Here is a 6095-nt window from a genome sequence, read left to right as displayed (position 1 = left end):
TGACAACCCCTAACCCACAAAAGGAAGNTATACCCAGTTTGATAACAACATATCACCAGAGAAGGTGATGAAAATAACAGTAATGATAAACGTTTTTGATCTGAATACCAAGGTTTTAACAAAACTAACACGTTTTTGACCTACTGAAGAGCTAGTGCACATTGCCCTTTCGTTGTCTGCCCTCTGGGCACTGTCCACCTCCATGTCTAAAGAACTCCTTGGTCCATTGTAATAATATGGATTGATCGGATGGTTCCAACTGAGAGGTCAAAACATATAGGTCAAGTCCGGCAAGCAGTTGTTTTTTAAACGTCAACCTTGTTTCCAGATAGAGGTCGAACATCAATTGCAATGGGAATTAAACGAGGCAACTCTTCGTTAATCTTTTGTGTGGATCAACTTCAGAAACTTTATTTTATAGCCATTTTATAAGTCACATTTAATGTGGTTGTGATTGCGAAGCAAGTCTCCTCTCATCACTGTCTAGTGTGTGACTCTTCGACAACACCTGTCATTTTAGCGAGTGGATGGGGACACAAATATTTTTGGTGAGAAAGACGTCTAAGTTCCGTTGTCAGGCCTGTATCTCGCAATTTAAAAAAACAAAGTCTGTGAATTCCAACTAACTTCGATACTAAGACTCATATTTTTCGTTAAAAAAATTGGGCTCTGTTCTCTAGGGTATTTGCAACTCCACAGTGTGTTTGAGCAACAGTTCCTTTCGCTAATGATAAGTTTTTTGAGAATCGCGAGGCTTTCAACTTGAGTGATTCGATGATTTAGTAATCATAAATCAAGACGCTTTAAAGGTCACCGGCGAATTCAGGCTTTTGAGTTCTCCCGGCCGTGAAGGTGTGACACCTCAATTGACCGACCAGATGCTCACAGATTCCTGCTCCTGTCTTCTTGTACTTGATGCGTAGCTTCTTGGATCATCACAAATTTCCTTTTTTTCTGAAGCAAATCATGCTCCAAATTTTAATTGGGGACATATTATGGGCTATGGGTCAATTTCTGTGTTGTAATGGTTGAGCACATGCTCGTACTCATCCCAAGAATACTAGTCATTTGTATAAAAGCCATACTTGTCAGAAATAAAGTCAGTCACGAAGCGTACATAGAATGGCGCTGTCGGTAAAGTGGCTGCTGCCCACCAAGTTGCTCTCCCCGTGGAAGGGGATGGAGCGTGTGGCTCTCCCTTGGAGGGATTGAGCATGGAGTGAAACACCACTGTAGGCAGAGCCGTGAGCCCAGTGTGTGGGTAATCTGACTCTCGTCTTGTCAGAGGACAGATGTCTCGTGCTTGTGACCTGAATGGCACCGTGTTCCACCCGGTTGGCACCGTGTTCCACCCGGTTGGCACCGTGTTCCACCCGGTTGGCACCATGATCCGCCCGGATGGCACTGTGATCCGTAGGAATGGCACCGTGAACCCTAGATGTTTCATGAACCCCAAATGGCCCGTAACCCCGGATGGCCCGTAACCCCGGAAGTCCCGTAACCCCGGATTTCTCCTACAAGTTCCCTCTCAAACTTGAAGTGTTCTTAAAGTTTATGAAGAAGGTCTTCCGAATCAACACGGGGTTGTAGCGTGGTTTAGCGCAATTGCTAAATTGAAAGTGCAGACAGATCATTGAGGGACTATCTGGTCATGACTCATGAGCAGAGACTCCGAAAATGACTCTAGTTATTTCATTGCAAGAATAATGTCAAAGTGCATTATTGGTGTCCTTTGGTTCAAAATTTTAGCAGAAAAATATCCAATTTCAGGATTATTTGAAACAAAGATCGGAAATTTGGGAAAAATGCGTCAACATTTAAAACGGGTTAACAGAAATCAGAACATCAAAAGAAAAACTGTAATTCACTTGAAGCAAGCACACAGATCAGGGCACACCAAAGAGTAAAACGGCACACCAAACAATCAAAAGGCACACCTAAAGATAAAGGGACCCGATGAATGATAAAGCTAAGAATGGATGGTCTAAAGTTGCTTGAGCCATAGGGGTTAGCTTTCCCCAAGGAGTAAAGCCAGCCATCACATTGCCCGTATCAAGATCCTCAACATCCCCTTAGTCAATCAACTATAAAGCAAACGCTAGTAATACAAGATTCTGCCATTTTCTTGATAAATGCTGCAACTCTTTTTTACTTCAAACTTGCCATCCGGCCCTAGAGACTGCCAAAACCCTACAGTGTTTGGGCAGGTCAAGCATGTCATTCCGCTCTCGTCTGGGTATACTTACAGGGCTGGACTGGATCTAGCAACCCTGGTCTAACCATTGAGAGATTTACACGATAAGTTTGTGCCTGATCTGGCCAAAGCGGCCCCATATGCCCTTTCGAAGGGAGATTAATTCTAGAAAGGTGGAATCTCAGACTAAATTTTAATAACCTTGATTCCCCGTACTATGAATTGTCGGTGGCCACATAATAAAAAAAAACCTAACAACTTGTTAGATAGTCACCTAATCAATGAACTGCGCTTTTTCTACAATCCCAGTCATCCACCTTGCTTATGTTTCATGCCCACACATGGTCAGTTGGCCACCTTACCATCAGCTAGCCAAATTTTTCAAATTCAATGTTTTTCAGCCAAAATTGTATTATTTTCTGTAAGTGTGCTTCTTGTAAAATTTTGTCCGGTGTGCCTTCATAAATTTGGTGCGCCGAAAGATAGTTCAATGTGCCTTCATACCATTTGGTGTGCCAAATTCTGTTTTCATATGCTCCAATTTGTTTGTGCACATTTTCATCATGTGTGAGCCACTTGATCTATCGGTGAGTCGTTCAAAAACTTTAGTGAGCCTTTTTCCGATTTATGGTCCATATTCCTCGATTATTCCTCTTTGAAGATAATTTGGCAAAGAAAGTGTCACAAGGAATGACATTCCTGTCAATTTAATGAACACAATTTGTATGATGTACACAATAAACAATGGTCAGTGGCAGCAATGTTTGGCAACTGTATATGACTCTACTCCATGAACGCAAAGTCAGGTGAGCTCTCCTGGTCCTGATGGTGTGACATCTCAGTTTCTGATGAGATGCTCACTGGTTCTTGCCCCTGTTTTCTCGTTTTTCGGATTTTTTTGTAAGGCTCAAAAGTGTAAACCTTGACATTCACTACAATTGAATCTAGCCCGTGGTTAAGGACAAAGCTCATGAATAATTTGAATACCTTTGAAAAAATTCATTTCGTGCTTCCAAAAACCTTGTTTCGTGATTATTTGACCCTCAAAAAGGTATTTTCCGAGCCCTGATAATCAGAATTGGTTGTCGGTGTCTTTCAGCGCAAGAATCGACATCTTTTTTCTCAAGTCCAGGACAAGAGTTCACCTACTGCATGGCATAAAAGAAGAGCTTGCTTCCATTCTTGACACAAAACCATTGCGGGCATAGATGTGCAGGATGAATAGCACAAGCTTCTTCAGTTTGGCATTCGGCTTAGTTGTCACGTAGAACAAAAGACATGGATTGGCCATGGTCAATCATCTTACATGGTAATAGCATAGAAGAAGAAACATAGAGGGGTAAAAACCGAGTTTGTTGAGTTTTTTAATGCAACTGAATCGGTAGATGGAACAATGCACCTCTAGCCCTTTGAAAGCAGCGCCTCTGCAATTAGAAACCATACCCTATCTGCCATTCAGCTGTCGCCCATTCTCTCTGAATCCACCGGGCTAGCTTGCATCGCACTCTCTAGGCCTAGCTTCCTTTAGTGATAGTTTCCAAAGAATGTCGTTGGAGGGTCATATTTGTTCAAAATACTATGGCAAGCAGAGTACAAAAAGTTCCGGTTGACACTGAGAGCCTTGATTGTATCTTGGAGAAACCAGACTAAGCTTTCGATTTACAAGATCAAAGTCCACCGCTTTCTGATCTCCGCTGAAGGACACCAAGTCTTTGCCCAAATTGTCTCGAAATCCAATGTTTCCAACAGTTCCTCCATCAAAATTGAGAAAGAAGTTCTTCATAATAAGCTCATTGAGATGTAGGAGACAGATTCCCTAATTCAATGGTCGTCCAAGGGCGAGGTATGCATAAGGTACTGAGATCTGGGTTCGTTATTAAGGACAACTTTTTCTTTAGCACAAAAACCTAATGACGTTCCAGCCACTCCTTGACGAGAGAAAAGCGTGCTTTTCTCTTTTCCTCCTTCAAATAAAAGTCAAACGTGTGTTACATCATAAGTTTATGGAGATCTCATTTGAGAGTCTTTTCACATTAACTCTCTGGCACCACACACTTCTTTGGGGGTCTAGATATAGTCTTCTTTCATCATGTTCATGGCTCTAAGGGCTGCATCGGCTAGTTTAGAGATGGCATAATTGACAATATCAAACCGATTAGCAGCTCGAGCAAGCTTTTGCATTTTGAAACGGTTCTGACCCAGTGATTCAATTATTGAACAAAGTGGATATGAGGGAGATGTTGTTAATGAGTCCATGCTGAGATTAGCCTCTTGGGTCTGTCTCTTTTGTTCTTTCAGTGTTTCTTTATTTTCTTTGGAGGGATTGGCCTACTTGAGGGTGGGCCCACCTGACCAATATTTATGTCGCCCTTTGATCCTCGTCTTTGATCAACGAGGAACTCGAGTTTACGTACGTGCACTTTCTTATCACTGGATCACCGGGACAAGAGAAGTTGTCCAGACATGGGCAGGAACTGGTCCTATTCGATGCAGCGCGGGTGCGCATGTATGAATCTCTCCGCACTTCAAATAGAGTCGTGCTCTGTTACTCGAGGGGTGCAGAGATCCTACCTATAATTTCACGTTGTGAAAACTGAACCACACGATTGTGAAAATAAACTACTTTTAAGGCTTAAAACAGCGACTCTTTTATAGTCTTATTAAATGGTGCATCGTCAACATAGAACCCAGTTCTACCAACCAGTGACCAGTGCTTTTGTGGAAAAGTGCGATCACACATTCTAGAAAGTGTTGCAAAGNAAATTCCTCGTTGCATGATTCTACAACCCGAAAGGGAACCAAACCTGTCAATCCATGCTTTCACTGACAGTTCAGGAAAAGCCATGGGAACGGCAGTATACCTCAGGATGGTATATCCAGAGGGCCTTATCAGTTGTCAACTGGTGATGGCAAAAACCAAAGTTGTCCCAATGAAAATGATTGTGGACATAGAGAACCTTGAGAAAAGGACTAACTCAATCGCCAGATTGGAGCTAAAGGCAGGTGTCATGGGCGTGAAGCTGGCAACTCACGTCGCAGACGCTCTGCAGCTGCCAACAAAGAGCATTACCTACCACACTGATGGCAAACATCAGACGATTGCCAATCTCCTTTGGAGTAAAATCGAATCATTCATGGTATGGTGCTAGATTTTTCAAGAATCCGTTTTCATGAAAACTGGAGACTCAACATGATCAAATCAGTTTTTGGGCGAGGGGAAGTATTTGCAGAGGCAAAAAAGAGCGGCCCTTAATTTCTTTGCACCCTGTACCTTTTTGTTGACAGCTTTAAGTTACAAAAAATCATTGTTTTTCTGTAAATATTTGTCATAATGAAAACTACTTTTGTTTATTGTTCATTGTTTATTGTTTGTTGCCACTCTGAACACAATTGCCTTATGTATGTAAGAGTAATGGCTTTAAGGAAATCAAATGTAAAGTAGAAGAAGAAAAAGGGAAGGAAACTAATAAAACAAAATAGATTAAAACATAGAGTAAATCATTCACGTTGCCTATCGCCGCGGCAATACATTCATGAAAGTACAATTTTAAAAAAGCAAAGAAGCGGCCGGAAATTAAAAAGCAGTGAAAAGTTGTTGGACTGGGGGAATTTCGTGTATCCAGAGGAATAGAGTTCCAAATAGGAATTGTACGAGCGTGAAATAAATTTGCCTTGGCAAAGGTATTTGCCATCGCACTTCTGTTTCATTCTCATAGATTTCAAAAGTGTTTTGAAAGTTACAATAGTTCTTTGATTTGTAATCCATAAAGGAGGTCATTTGAATATAATATTGACTGATTACAAGTTGGAAAAACTACGTTTATATCAATTTAGAAACCAAATTGTCCTTTATAAGACTAGATCAAATTATGCAAGTCTCCATGAACAATCAATTGATCAT

The sequence above is a fragment of the Tigriopus californicus genome, chromosome 3, assembly GCF_007210705.1.
Source record: "Tigriopus californicus strain San Diego chromosome 3, Tcal_SD_v2.1, whole genome shotgun sequence".
Taxonomy (NCBI): domain Eukaryota; kingdom Metazoa; phylum Arthropoda; class Copepoda; order Harpacticoida; family Harpacticidae; genus Tigriopus; species Tigriopus californicus.
The sequence above is the reverse complement of the archived record's forward strand: the minus strand, read 5'-3'. Positions refer to the sequence as shown.